Source organism: Narcine bancroftii, chromosome 9 (assembly GCF_036971445.1).
Source record: "Narcine bancroftii isolate sNarBan1 chromosome 9, sNarBan1.hap1, whole genome shotgun sequence".
NCBI lineage: Eukaryota > Metazoa > Chordata > Chondrichthyes > Torpediniformes > Narcinidae > Narcine > Narcine bancroftii.
The window spans coordinates 86,683,964-86,697,921 of record NC_091477.1 but is presented as its reverse complement, the minus strand read 5'-3'; the positions used below and the strand labels follow the sequence as shown (position 1 = coordinate 86,697,921).

At 35.4% G+C, this 13,958-nt stretch overlaps 1 protein-coding gene across 8 annotated transcripts in view; it reads left to right on the top strand.

Moving 5' to 3' along the window:
* Positions 1-13,736, top strand: part of LOC138742394 (RING finger protein 228) — a 30,004-nt gene extending 16,268 nt beyond the window's left edge. For 2 of the 8 annotated variants that reach the window (XR_011344131.1, XR_011344135.1), the window contains exon 3: positions 11,353-13,612. The gene's annotated coding sequence lies outside the window, so the exon portion shown is untranslated. Of the gene's footprint in view, positions 1-629; positions 726-11,352 lie in introns of all 8 variants that reach the window. The other 6 variants (XR_011344134.1, XR_011344130.1, XM_069896708.1 and 3 more) reach the window with 5 other exon arrangements.
* Positions 13,737-13,958: the final 222 nt, after the last annotated feature.

Sequence of the window (13,958 nt, the reverse complement as noted above, 5' to 3'; positions counted from 1 at the left end):
TCATTGCAAAGTCAAGTTTATTGGAAATGTATTATCTTACTATCCACAATCCGTGTGGATTAGTAAAACTTTCCAAGGTCAGTTTGAATAGTGCAGATGGAAGGCTGTTGTTTAGTAATGTGTTTAATTTATATCTACCTAATTTACATTGGCACATGCCATAAATTGGATTTTAAACCATGGAGGCTAAATTTTTGGGAAAAAAAATACAACTTTTGGAACTTCTAAGGAACTGATTATTATTTAAGAAGCAATTATACGGGCTGTAAATGCTTATTTGTAAGATATATTATAGAATTAGAGCTGGAGAAACAAACAGTTGTAAATTGCCAAGTCATTTTGTTGCAAGCATGGTCATAACTGAAAGGTTGCTGGCTAAAATTGAACAGCAAATACTGTCCTGCATATCCACTGCTAAAAAGACAAGAAGTGCTAAGACATTGAAGGCTACAGATCTAATGTGGGTAAGTGGAATTAATGTAGACAAGTAACATGGGAACCGTGGTGGGCCAAAGGGCCTGATTCGGTGCTATATAACTTTATAAATGTAAATCTTTTACTTCTTGAACAGTCTGCCTTCCTTTAATGTATCTCTTTTATTTGTATTCCACCATATGTGTCTCTCACAGGTTCTATTTGGAATTTTCAGTATTTCATGATTAGTTGAGATAAAAACAAAAGTAAGGCCAAAATGTTGGAAGAAATTTAAATTTCTGACTGAGCAGGTAAATATTAACACATTTAAGGTCTCAAATTCTATGAGGAAAATTTCCATTTTTTTTTAAAAAGGGAATCAATCCACTATTTGGTAGATTAAAATAGTCAACCTATGGGTTTTCTCTCTGGTTTATTTCTCCAGCTGTCAAAATTAAATATACAGCTCATTTAAGAGATGGGCTCAAATTTATTTGAATGCTCCTGACTGGCCAATACGTGCACCTGATCGTCGTGTACCTCGATAGGTTTTCATGTGTGGTTCATTTTGCCCTTGGGTTATTTGCCTTCCAATATGTCTCAGCAAAAATGCCTACTCAGTTCAATGTACTTATTTTATAATGGTGCAAGGTTCGGCTTTAAATTGGTGACTTTTAGCATATTTGTACATCATAGCTATACAATACAGAGCTCTACTCCTAAAGTATAATTAATTGTGCAGATTCTCTTAATATTAACAATTGGAATTTAGGGCCTTCAGACTGAAATGTCTCAGTTAGTCCACTGGAGCATTTCTTATTATTAAAGTAAGAATGGCTGCGGGCTATTCTGACTCACATGCCTGCTCCATCATATCAAACAATTCTGCAGACCTTCGCCTCAGCACCTTATTTCTAAGTGTGGAAATTTGAAGGAAATCTAACTTCAGGTTAATTTTAATTGTAAATGTTAGAGTGATAGATTTTTGTTAACTTGGCATACAAAGTGTTATCAAGATTGACAGGTAAATGGAGAGAGTTTATAGATCAACCTAAACATCTTGGAATGGCAAAGTAGGTTGAGGTCCACTTCTCAGTTGACATTTTCTGACTTATCATCATGTTCCCCGATTGCTTTAGTATTCAGACTGAGGTGTGCAGAGTCAGGTATGCTAGTGCACCACTAGGACCAGCAGATCAGTTCAGTGGGTCATTAATCAGGATAATGATTGCCAGCTCAAATTTGTATGCGTTCTTCTCGAGAAACATGATATTGGCTCAAGCAGTCACTGAGTGCAGGAACTACGTCGTGTCAAATTGCATTCTCTACTGTTTTTAAAATCCAGCAAGTCCTTTTGAGATTCTGTGGTTTGGCTATTTTCCATTGCTCACTAATTTGCTGAATCCTCTGCATGCATGTGTGATCGTCTTACTGGTTCTCATGTTATTGTGGTCCATTTTCAACTTTGCCCTCATCAAAGTAACCACTTAACATAATCTGGTCTATTGAAGAGGGAGAAAGAAAAAGAAACGATTACTATCATTTTTTTTCTGCATGTGTGCCAAAGGTTTCTGTTCTTCAAGATATTTTACTATTGGGACACAATTTGATAGTTCTAGAAGGATTCGGGGGTGTGGGGAGGGGCATTGTGGGCCAGTGGGGATTTATTTATTTAAAAAATATTTTTGAGTGAGTTCAATAAAATAATCTCATATACATGTTGCATTAGCGTTACAAAGTAATATAAAAATGTATACTTACTGGTATACAGTTAATATTAGCAAAAAGGCTAAGCTAAAATTCTAATACTAACTGGTAAAAATGGTCTAGTTAACAGTTTCCCATTTTGTTATCAATTTTTAATTAATATTAAGATTAAAATTGAAAAAAAAAATCACATGAATTGCTTTATAAGCAATCTGCTCATAACTTGGGACAATATCAATTAATATTGTAGTCTAGCACCATCATTTATAAACTCCAATTAATCAACTTATTATGAAACAAAGAAAAACAACAACTAAAAACTAAACTCTAACCTAACCCCTCCCTCTAATCAAGGTCACTTATATATTAAAAAAAAGAGAAAAAAGAAAACAACATAACTATCGGATCGCTACCTCCAGAAGCCAGATGGAGCATCGCCGGAGCAGCTCAACAGCCTAAAATTGCCAACCATGATACTATTCTATGAATAGACCCCATGTCTTTTCAAACTGGAACTTATTGTTTTGATATTATATCCATTTACTTCCAAGCTTAAATGTACCATTTCATCATATAGCCACTGCCCATGAGTCAGTGGAAGTTCATCGTTCCACTCCATTGAAACCCTTGCCTGGCTAAAAGCCAAAACCTTCTCTTGAGATATAGAGAAAAATATAGTCAGTTCGCGAATAAAGTCAAACATGGCAATTAAAGGGCATGGGTTTATTTTAGTCTTAAAAATCGCTGATAAAGACTGAAAAATGTTTTCCAAAAATAATCCTAATTTGGAACATTCCCAAAACATGGGGATTAGTGAGGCCTCTAAAAATTTTACACCTTTCATATAATGGATCAATATGTGCATAAAAATGAGAATTTAAGTTTAGACTTGTGTATTCTGTGTACCACTTTAAATTGTAATAAATAAAGTCGAGCACAAAATGACAAATCATTAATCAAGCTAACAGTGAAATGCCAGTCCTCATCTGAGAAGGTTATATTAAAATCCTGTTCCCAATTTTTAAAAAAATATATAAACTTAACCATTCAGGTTAGTCTTAAATCCAATAAATTATTATAAATATGTGATATTAACCCACTGCAAACAAACTGCAAATCAAAAATATATCAAGAATGTTTGAGTCAGCAATTTGAGGAAAATCTTGTAGCTGAGATTGGACAAAATGTCTAGCTTGCAAATATCAATAAAAATATCTATTGGAAATCTTAAATTAACTGACAATTGTTCAAAAGAAGCAAAATTCTTATGGATAAATAAATCTTTGTAATTTTTAATACCTGATCTATACTATTCCTTAAATATTCATACTACTTTACAACAATCAAAAATATTTAGGATATATAGGGGAACACATCAAGGATGTCCACTAAATTCCTTACTTTTTGACATAGTTGTTAAAACCTCTAGCGGCTGCTCTACAACAGTGTAGAGAATTTAAGGGAATAACCAGACCTGGAACTGAACATAAGGTATCTCTTTATGTAGATGATTTATTGCTGTTTATTTCAAATCCAGAAATTTCCATACCTAATATATTAAACATGTTTGTCCTATATAGACAATTTTCAGGTTATGAAGTAAATTTATATAAAAGTGAACTGTTACCTTTAAAGGGGCCTAATTCTATGTATTCAAACTTTCCATGCAAGATAGTTGAGGACCAATTCCAATATTTTGGAATTATAATTACAAAAAAAATTATTAAAAGCATTATTTAATCAGATTAAAGACTCTCTCTCTCTGGATGGTCTCCACTTTCAATAACAATGATTGTATGGGGAGGAGTCACGTGATGGAGTAGTGGCCGGACGGTGAACTCCAGCCCTCTCCAGAAAAGTCGGGAAAAACAAGAGAAAACACAAAGGCACAGAAATAAAAGTTACAGAAAAGTGAGTATAAAGGTGGAAAGAAGATGGCGACAAAAAAAGAAAAGTCGAAAGCAACGGTAAGAAGAGAGGAAGAGAAGACAAAGGAGGAAAAAGGTGAAGGCCTTACCTGTCCGAAGAGGCCCGCTGCGGAGAGAGAAACCCGCTCCCTCAGGTCGGTAAATAATGGACTACAAAAATGGCTCGCAGAGCCAAACAAAAGTGCGCAACCGCGCATGCGCGAAGTTTCGCGCATGCGCGATGCGAATGAAAAATAACACACCGACGGGAGGGGGGACCAGCTGGGGAGTCGATCTCCACAGCCGGCAACGACAGCTGCAGAACACCTGCAGCAAGAAGAGACCACAGAAGACAATAGAAACAAGATAGAAGAGGAGGAAAGGGCAACAAAGAAACAACAGATGGTCAACCCAGAGGAAGAAGAAGAGGAAGAGTATGGTGAAATAGAAGAAGAAAAGAGAGGCAAGGTAAAGGATATACTTGCTCTTATTAGAGGATACATGGAATCATTTAAAGAATGGCAAACACAGGAATTTAAGGATTTAAGAAAAAGAATAAACAACACAGAGGAGAAAATAATTAAAATGGAGATGACCTTAACAGAAATGGGAAAAAAAATGGACAAGATGGAAGAGCGGGCAGTAGCAGCAGAAATGGAGGTAGAAGACTTAAAAAAGAAATTGGAGAAATCTAATAAAAAAACTAAAGAGACACAAGAACTACTAGCTCAAAAAATAGATACAATGGAAAACCATAACAGAAGAAATAACATAAAGATAGTGGGCCTTAAGGAAGATGAAGAAGGCAAGAATATGAGGGAGTTTATAAAAGAGTGGATCCCTAAGACCCTAGGATGTCCAGAACTACAGCATGAAATGGAAATAGAAAGGGCACATAGAGTATTGGCCTCTAAACCACAACCACAACAAAAACCAAGATCTATTGTAGTAAAATTCCTAAGATATACTACAAGAGAAAAGGTACTGGAGAAGACAATGGAAAAAGTAAGAGAGGGCAACAAACCACTGGAGTATAAAGGGCAAAAAATCTTCATTTATCCAGATATAAGTTTTGAACTCCTAAAGAAGAGAAAAGAGTTCAATACAGCAAAGGCGATTTTATGGAAGAAAGGGTATAAATTTATACTAAAGCATCCAGCGGTATTGAAAATATTTATTCCAGGACAGCAAAACAGACTATTCTCGGATCCAGAAGAAGCACGAAAATTTGCAGAACAATTACAAAAATAGACTGAGGGAGGAAGACGGGTAATGAGAGTTAAAATGATCACGACTGATATGTATGTGGGTAAAGACAAAAATAGACTGAGGGATGAAGACGGGTAATGAGAGTAAAAATGATCACGATTGATATGTATGCAGGTAAAGAGGTATAAGAGTGAATAGAGACAATGAGCATACATGAATGTATCTGTACTTAGAGGAAAATATAGATAGTATAGACAAGAATTAATAAGGGAAGGTAATGGAATAGAGAGAATAAGGAGGGAATTAAAAGAGGGACCTTTGTGACATATGAAAAGTGAAATCTTTTCTGGGGGAGGCGGGGTGGGGGGAAATAGCGGTCACTGCACAATCAGCTGACGCTTGCGAGTGGATTCGCAAATCCAAATGGAGAGGGGAGATGTGGTTGTCCGACAAGGGATAAAGGACAACTCAGGAGGTGAAGGGGAGATTGGGGATAAATAAGATAGAAATAGGAGAATAAGGAAAATGTTAGATGTTGTAGGAATGTTGTCTTATAAAGAGTTGAAAATAAGAAAACAGAAATGGAAAAGGAGGAAAGGTAATGATGGAAAAACGGAAAGAGAAGATAAACAAAATATAAAAGGGCTACGCTGAACTATATGTCTTTAAATATTAATGGAATACATAACCAAATTAAAAGGAAGAAACTACCAAATTTAAATGAATAAATGTATTCCATTAGAAAAAAATAACATATTGGTTAAGAAATAATATTGAAATATTCGAACAAGTATAGGAGCCTTACATTAAATACAATAGCGAAAACCTACCGGGGACAAACATTACCTAAGTTGATGGAAGGAGAAGGAAAGAAAAGAATGGACTCAGTAGAATTTCTGGTGTAATTTTGTTGAATGACAACATTGCCTGACTGGATTAATGCAACCTAGATTGTATACCTAAAATGGATGAGAGGGGGGGGTGGGGGGGTGGTTTGGGAGGAAAGGGGGGGGGGAGAAAAAGTCACTGTATATGTGTGAAAAGAAATAGTGTATATCATGGCTAATGTGATTTATGGTGTGAAAAATAAAAAAATTTATATAAAAAAAAACAAAAAAAAAAAACAATGATTGTATGTATTAATTTAATTAAAATGAATATTTTACCTAAATTTCTATATCTTTTTTCAAGCTTTACCAATTTTTATTCCCAAATCATTTCGTGACTCATTAGATTTGTTTATTTCATGTATATGGCAGAGAAAACAACCACGACAAAATAAAACCCATCTTCAGAAAATGTAAGGAATGGAGGACTTTCACAGCCAAACTTTCAATTTTATTACTGGGCAATTAATAAATGTAGTTTACTTTTACTTTAGTCACCCTACTTGGATAGAAATGAAATTGAATTTTTCTAGGAAAACCTAATTGTTGGCAATTTTAGGTTCCATTTTACCATTATCTTTTTCTAAACTGATTCACAATCAGAAAATGAGGACTAGACTAAGTATATGGAATCAACTTCGGAAAGTCTTATCAATTTTAGATTGCTCTGTTGTCATCGTACCATCTCTCATCTAAATCTTATTAATTTGCTTTCTCACAGCAATGCTTTTCAATTGACCAGCAAGTAGAAATGATTCTTGATTTTCAACAATTGCTGTTCTATAGGATATGTAGGAAGAAGATCAAACTTCATTTTGAGTTTGACATGTTTTTTGTATAGATCCAGATTTTTGTTTTGAGCAAATAAATAATTTATCAATTTGTTTAATCTGACTTATCAGTTCCAGTCTTTCTTAGCATTTTTGCTAATATTAACTGCATAAGAAATAATTTGTCCCCTCAAAGAAGCTTTCATATTATCACAAACAATCAAATTAGATATTGATGGGGAGGAGTTGGTAATTTTAAAAAATTGTATTTGTTCAAAAAATTTCAAGTAGAAAAGTATTAAATCTCCATTGTCTTTTAAAGGCAGGGATATCAGGAAAAAGAAAATCAAGGATAGTACAACAAGAGTATGATTAGAAATAGCTATTGCTTGGTAATCACAAGCTTTAGTCAAAGTAATCAGTTGATTATCTAATAAAAATAATCAATTCTAGAATAAGAACAGCATATATTTGGAAAAAAAAATGAGTATTCTCTATTATTAGGATTTTAAAAATCATCGTACATTTGAAACGCCAAAATTTGATTGAAAAGAATGAATTAAAGTTGCCAATTTAAAAAGAGCAGTAGATCTATCTAATCTGGCATCTAAACAACAGTTACAATTGCCCTCTCAATCAATGAATACAGATTTAAATCTGGTAAAGCTGAAAAAAATACTCAAATAATGCAGGTTCATCTGTGTTTGGTGCATAAACACTGGCCAGTACAACCATTTTGTTATATAATTTACCAGTGAGAATAATAAATTGACCCCGTTTATCTAAAATACTGTCATAAAAATGGGATGCTTTGATTAATTAGAATGGAAATGCCTCTAATCTTCACCTTTGATGCCAGTGGTGATGACTGAATAATGATAAGGCTGAGTGGAATGGAACTGGAGAAGAGGTTTCCAATCATAGGAGACTCTAGGACCAGAGAGCACAGCCTCAGAATAAAGCATATCCCTTTAGAAAAGAGATGAGGAGACATTTCTTCAGCTACAGGGAGGTGAATCTGTGGAATTCATTGCCAGACAGCTGTGGAGGTCAAGTCACTGGCTATATTGATAGTTTCTTGATTAGTACAAGTGTTAAAGGCTATGGGGAGAAGGCGGCAGAATGGGGTTGAGAGAGAAAAAAATACATTAGCTACGATTTGAATGGCAGAACAGACTCAATAGGCTGAATGGCCTACTTCTGCCCTAGATCTTGCAAAATGTACCGGGGGTGTAAGTTAATGGGGTGTAAATTAGGACGCACGAACTTGTGGGCCAAAATGGCCAGTTATCGTGCTGCATGTCCAAAAAATTTTTAAATCTTATATACTTAATGGATTGGGTATAGCAATGGTTATATCAAGAGCACAGTTCTGCTTGCCATGCTTCAGACAAATATTTTCCTCTTGAACCACAGACAAATAAACTCTGTGTTAAAAATCATGTGATTTAATTACAGTCCTAATAAATAATAACAATCATTTAATTATATAAATGAAGTTTCTGAATTATTCTAGTACATGACAGTTGACCATGTTTATGAGCTGTAAAGTAAGTTTTTGAATAATGAAACCAATAGGATAGTTTTCCCCACAGGGAGCAGAATTTCATGGAGTGTGTTTCTCATATTCCACATAAAGCTTTTGATTAATCAAGAATGTTAAACTAAAGCTTCACATCTCATGTTCCTGGAATAAATATGAATGTCTGACTTAAAGTCATACAGTTCAGTCTGCATGCAGCTGCTCTAAAGAGAGACTACGATAAAGGTTGATAATGAGTCTATCAGACAGACATTTATGTATTGCATAACTTCATATCCATAGGAGAGGCTAGCTGGGATTCAGTAATGGCTTCTTCACTCTGAATTTCTTTTTGATGGTGAACTCATCAAATGTAATAAAAATGGACTATTGGCACGAGTTAATCCAAAATAAATATTTAATGGTCAAAAGAAAATGCACAAATTGCAATTATGTGATCTTTCGGGCTGTAAAAGTGTAGTGCTTACAAGCAACTTGGAGTGGTCAAGATTAATTAATGCAAGCAATTTTATGGTTATTCTACATCATGTATACAATTAGAATTTCAGAAAATTTCTGCACAGTAATTTCTGAACATGTTCCGTATAGTTCATATTCGGTTCATGTAATAACATTGTTTTTATTCAACACTTAGTTTAATGGTGAAGTTGGTGTGACATTCAATTAGGATCTAGTACTTTCACATTTTCTTGCTTCATTCCGAAAGAATGCATCAATCTAATGACCACAATTATTACATTGCCAGGATAAACTGTATATACATTTTAAATCAAAAGATTATTTTTTTGCCTGTGGTGTTGTCAAGTATTCAGGGAAGGTTTTATATGTGATCCTTCCCTCAAGCATTCCCTTAATATGATTAATTAATTAAGGAGATGTTTGGAATGGTTGGAGTAGCCTATTAAGCAGTTTCTAAACCTGGTATCTTTTAAAAGCAACTAACCCAGAGTAATAACCTTGCAGGTAGAATACTACCAATATGTTCCTGTAAACTGGCCAAAAAAAATGAACACCTTTTAGTTTATTGCAACAGCAATTCCTAAAAGTTTGATGGTTCAGAAAGAAGCATCTTTATTTTTTCAAGTGACCATGATTTTGCAGGGTTGTATTTTGCTGAGAAAAAAATATTGTTTCAGATTCATTTTCTGCTAAAATATCTTCAAGACTATAATGTGATTCTTAGTTAATTTCAGAATTGGATCCCATTTTACAGTTTGGTTGCCCTTTCTTTTATGCATTAATGGAACATGTGTTTAATCATAATTTCACAAGGGAAGGGTTAGATTATTAGAATAATTTTTGTTTTATATACGCATCTTGGATTTTTTTTGTCTCTTTTATAGGTTGTTTACAGCTATTTGTTAACATACATTTACTTTTTTCTATATATATTTTTGTTATTACCATAGGAAAGAGACAATTTCATAAGATAATAGCTATGCCATCTCACCTAACATAAATTCTGATTGGAAAGTGAAATGAAATGCCTCTTTGTTCTCAACTTAGTCATGATGCTTCATAACTTTTGAATAATTTTATAAAACAAAGGACACTGAAGATGACCATGCAAAATATTTGCTTTCAGTAAGCCAATTGTTACCCATCCTTGAAGGCAAAACTATTTAACCGGGAGCCGACTCATTTGACATTGTAGCGTAAATAACAGCTGTTCTCCATTTACTGCAAAGTGAACTTGCATTTGTAGAACATTAGATTTACCTGAAAGAGAAAAAAAATTTCTAGGACAGATGTTACTTTTTAAGTAGAATGGTCTGCAATGTTATCGAGGAAAGCATGCGAAGACCAAGAACACAAAGCAGACACAATGGGCCAAATAGCCTAATTCTACTCCATCTCATGGTCTTATGGTCCTACAAGGAAGGCAGAGAGGATCTGGGCAGTTTTTGGTAGACCCAGGTCACATTTCGGAGAGAGGAGTAATGTCCAAATGATAGTGGAATGATCATCAAGGTTTAAATGAACCCAAATGAGATAGAAAGTGATAACCCCCCCAAGAAGTTGATAGACTATAGCTATACTACACTTATGAACTGTGAAATTAACTAACTAAAAAGACAATGATGAAGAGTACTATAATAGCAGAATGCACTTTTAATATTCCAAAGGGGACCATGGTAATGGTGCAGGAGAATGTCCAGATGATCAAAGCTGAAGAGAAAGTTATTGTGGTAATTATGGGAGTTGATAATTATGAAGGATCCTCTTTTGCATGTTACTTTCTGGGTACCAAGCTAAAGAACAGCATAAACTGGTTGCAATGTATTAGAAATCATTGGGCAGGATCCAGCTGGTCATTGTGTCCATAACTAATAACTCAGGAGAAAAGGGAAGATGTCCTGTTTTTTTTTTAAAAAAAGTACTCACCTCACTATTGGGAAATAAAAGAACAGGATGTCATGTGTCATTCACAAATTGGCATAATCATAGGGAAGATTCAATCTGATTGGAGTCTAGCATCAATATTTGGGCAAGGGGAATTCTGTCATTGGGAAAAATTTTACTTGGAATCAGACAGGAATGAGGTCTAGTGCATCTCATTCACAACTTATTTTAGTGAATAACTGGTAGTGAGCAGTCAGAGGCCGACAAATGAAAGGAAAAAGAGATCCACTCATCCTATGTCCCATCTATAGTCAACCCTATGGCCCCATGCTGGCCTCATTAGCTACATCAGAATCCACAGAGCTGCAGTGAAAATAAGCCATCTTTGGACCAAGAAATTGCTGAATAAGAATTTCAGCTAACATGATCATAAACCATGATCAACTAGAAGTGGAGCCTAGACCCTTCAAACAAGCTAGATAAACTGTTAGCTATCAGGATTCTCCATCGACAGAAATGAAATTTGATTCAATAGAAAGTGTATTAATTTAAATGCTGTTGTTTTATTACAGGTGCAAGGAACAATTGAGGTTTATGCGCAATCACATGCAAGAATTGGAAAAGAGCTGAATGCAAGAAGCAGTGAATGCAGAAAGAACCCTATTATTCTGCTGTTTAGCTTTTGCATACAATGAAATAGTGGATTTGAGACTGAAACTTAACCACATCTGGGAAGGGGAGATTATACTAGGGGACATCTGAGGTGTGCTGTAATTATAGCCATCTGTAGGAAAGGAGACAAATTTGACTGTGGTAACAACAGAGGGATCTCCTTGCAGTCAGCCAGAGGGAAAGTCATTGCCAGGGTCCTCTTCAACCATCTCCCCCCTGTGGGCAAACAGCTGTTTCTCTGAATTGCAATGTGGGTTCTACCCATCTAGAAGCACATGTAAACATGATCATCACAAAGCACCATCTTCAGGTGAAATGTATGGAGTAACATTAGCCCCAATACATGGCTTCTGTTGTCTCACCAAAACATTAGGCTCTATCAACAGCCATCTCCACAGCTTCAAAATGCCACCACAGCTCCTTCAGATTCTCTCACTGGTCGGTTAAGAAACGAAGTGTTGGAAGATCTAAAACTGATTTGGCATGAAGCACATGGCCAACTATACAGCGGTGGTCACTCTCCTCTTGTATGCTTATGACACATGGATAACTCAAACAAGCATATCTGTGCACTAAGAAAATAACACCAGCGCTATCTCTGCAAAATCCAAGTTCACCGAAAGTATAATGTTCATGGTGTCTCAAAGCCACGTGAGCGACATCAGATTCCTGAAACAGAGCCTCTATTCTGAGTGAAGGGCTTATGGTACAAACAGACAAAAAGATTTAAGGAGGTCCTCAAAGCCTTGCATAAAATGCCACAGCCCCAGATGGCATCACTCAGAGTTGTGGATGCTACCATTCTGGTCTACCAAATGGGAGCACCAGGAGGCCCTAAGTGCATGGCAGAAAGACCGGACCACCTCTCAATCTAGTTGCCCACCTTGCCCTTGGACACTCCCTGCCCCATCTGTGGAGCAGTCTACAGTCCAAAATTGGCCTCATCACTCATTATAGAATTCACACAGAAAGAAGCTGCAGGTCATTTTCCATTCTGAAGGAATGCCTGAAGAAAATATGCAAATGATTGTCACTTTGACAGAGACACTCTGTCAGTGGTTCTGGCCCTAAAGTAATTACAGTACTGTGTGTGCTACTCTAATAATCACATGCATAATAAAGATTTTCTCCAGCCAGCCAACACCAGTCTTCAAGAAGATATTTGTGGTATATCTGTGATAGGTTAAGTTGATAAACCACATCTCTGTCAGAAGAGATCTCAGCGAAGAGATGTCAGTGTTTTGCGGTGCCATTGTGTGTTTACCCCACACACAAAAGCTGCATTCGATACTAAAATACAGAATTTTTAATTTATTTTTTATTAAGTTTGACTTTTCAACCATCTGGACCGAGCTGTTCTGACAGGACATCTATTCTTATGATTTCATTGTGAATGTTTCCTAAATTTAAAAAAAACTAACCACGTCACCTTCTTGAAGCAGATGAAACTGAGTTGATTTCTGCCATTGAGAAGAAATCTGAAATAACGCTTATTAAGATGCTGTTGGTTTCGCTTGTCAGAAATGGTTGAAACGGGAGACAAACGGGAGTTTAGCATCTGCTTGGCCAATAACCATGATACACACTTACAGCTTTACAAATGTCAGGACCAACCCGCATCACACGGTCAAGTGGAATTAAATCAAAAGCGATATGGACTAGTGGGGGTGCATGTCCGAGACATTGTAAGAAGTTCCTCAATGAGTACGATACACACGTCTGGAGTAACTGCAGGGGCTAACAGTATAGAATTTCTTGTAAAATAATGTAATTAACTTGAAATACTGCATACTCTTTGAGTGACATTAATTCATGTACCATTTAATGGTTCTGGGAAATACTGTAAATTCTAAATTACATGGTTTTTGGATAATTAAAAATCTTAGGCACCCAAGATATAGTTACACCGTGAAAAGACTTGCTGGATCCAGTCTGTCAGCTTTAACATTCCTACACATGCATGCATGCGTCCAGTTAATAACTGACAGCTATATAAGCATTTGAAGCTTTTAAATGATATGAAGAGAATCGATTAGTTATGCATACAGAGTTCCAACATTTAAACGCTTTGTACACACGATTCCTTAAATATGTGCCGGTGGTTGCTTCTTGCTTTTATAAAAACAGTATTGTATATCATGGTCATTCATAAATCAAACACTCATTCTTTTCCTTTGTCTCCAGTGCCATCCATTAATCACTGCTAGGATAGACAATTTGAGGCAGCTTTGTGACTGATATTGATATGTTCAAAGAACAGAATTCATCATTTAAAAGTTTAGCTGAAACAGAATATTTTTTTTAAAAATCAGAACTTTTTTTTTTAAAAAAACATGTTTGCTGCCCTGGAAGAGTCATAAGTTTATAATTGCATTGAAATAGGACTTTGACGATTATTTTATTCCTAGATAAATAAAGAAATATTGTTTTGAAAAAGATGAATTTACTAATTTCATACTGAGATATTGAAATCCCAATCTTTTGCAATGGAATAATGAACTAACAA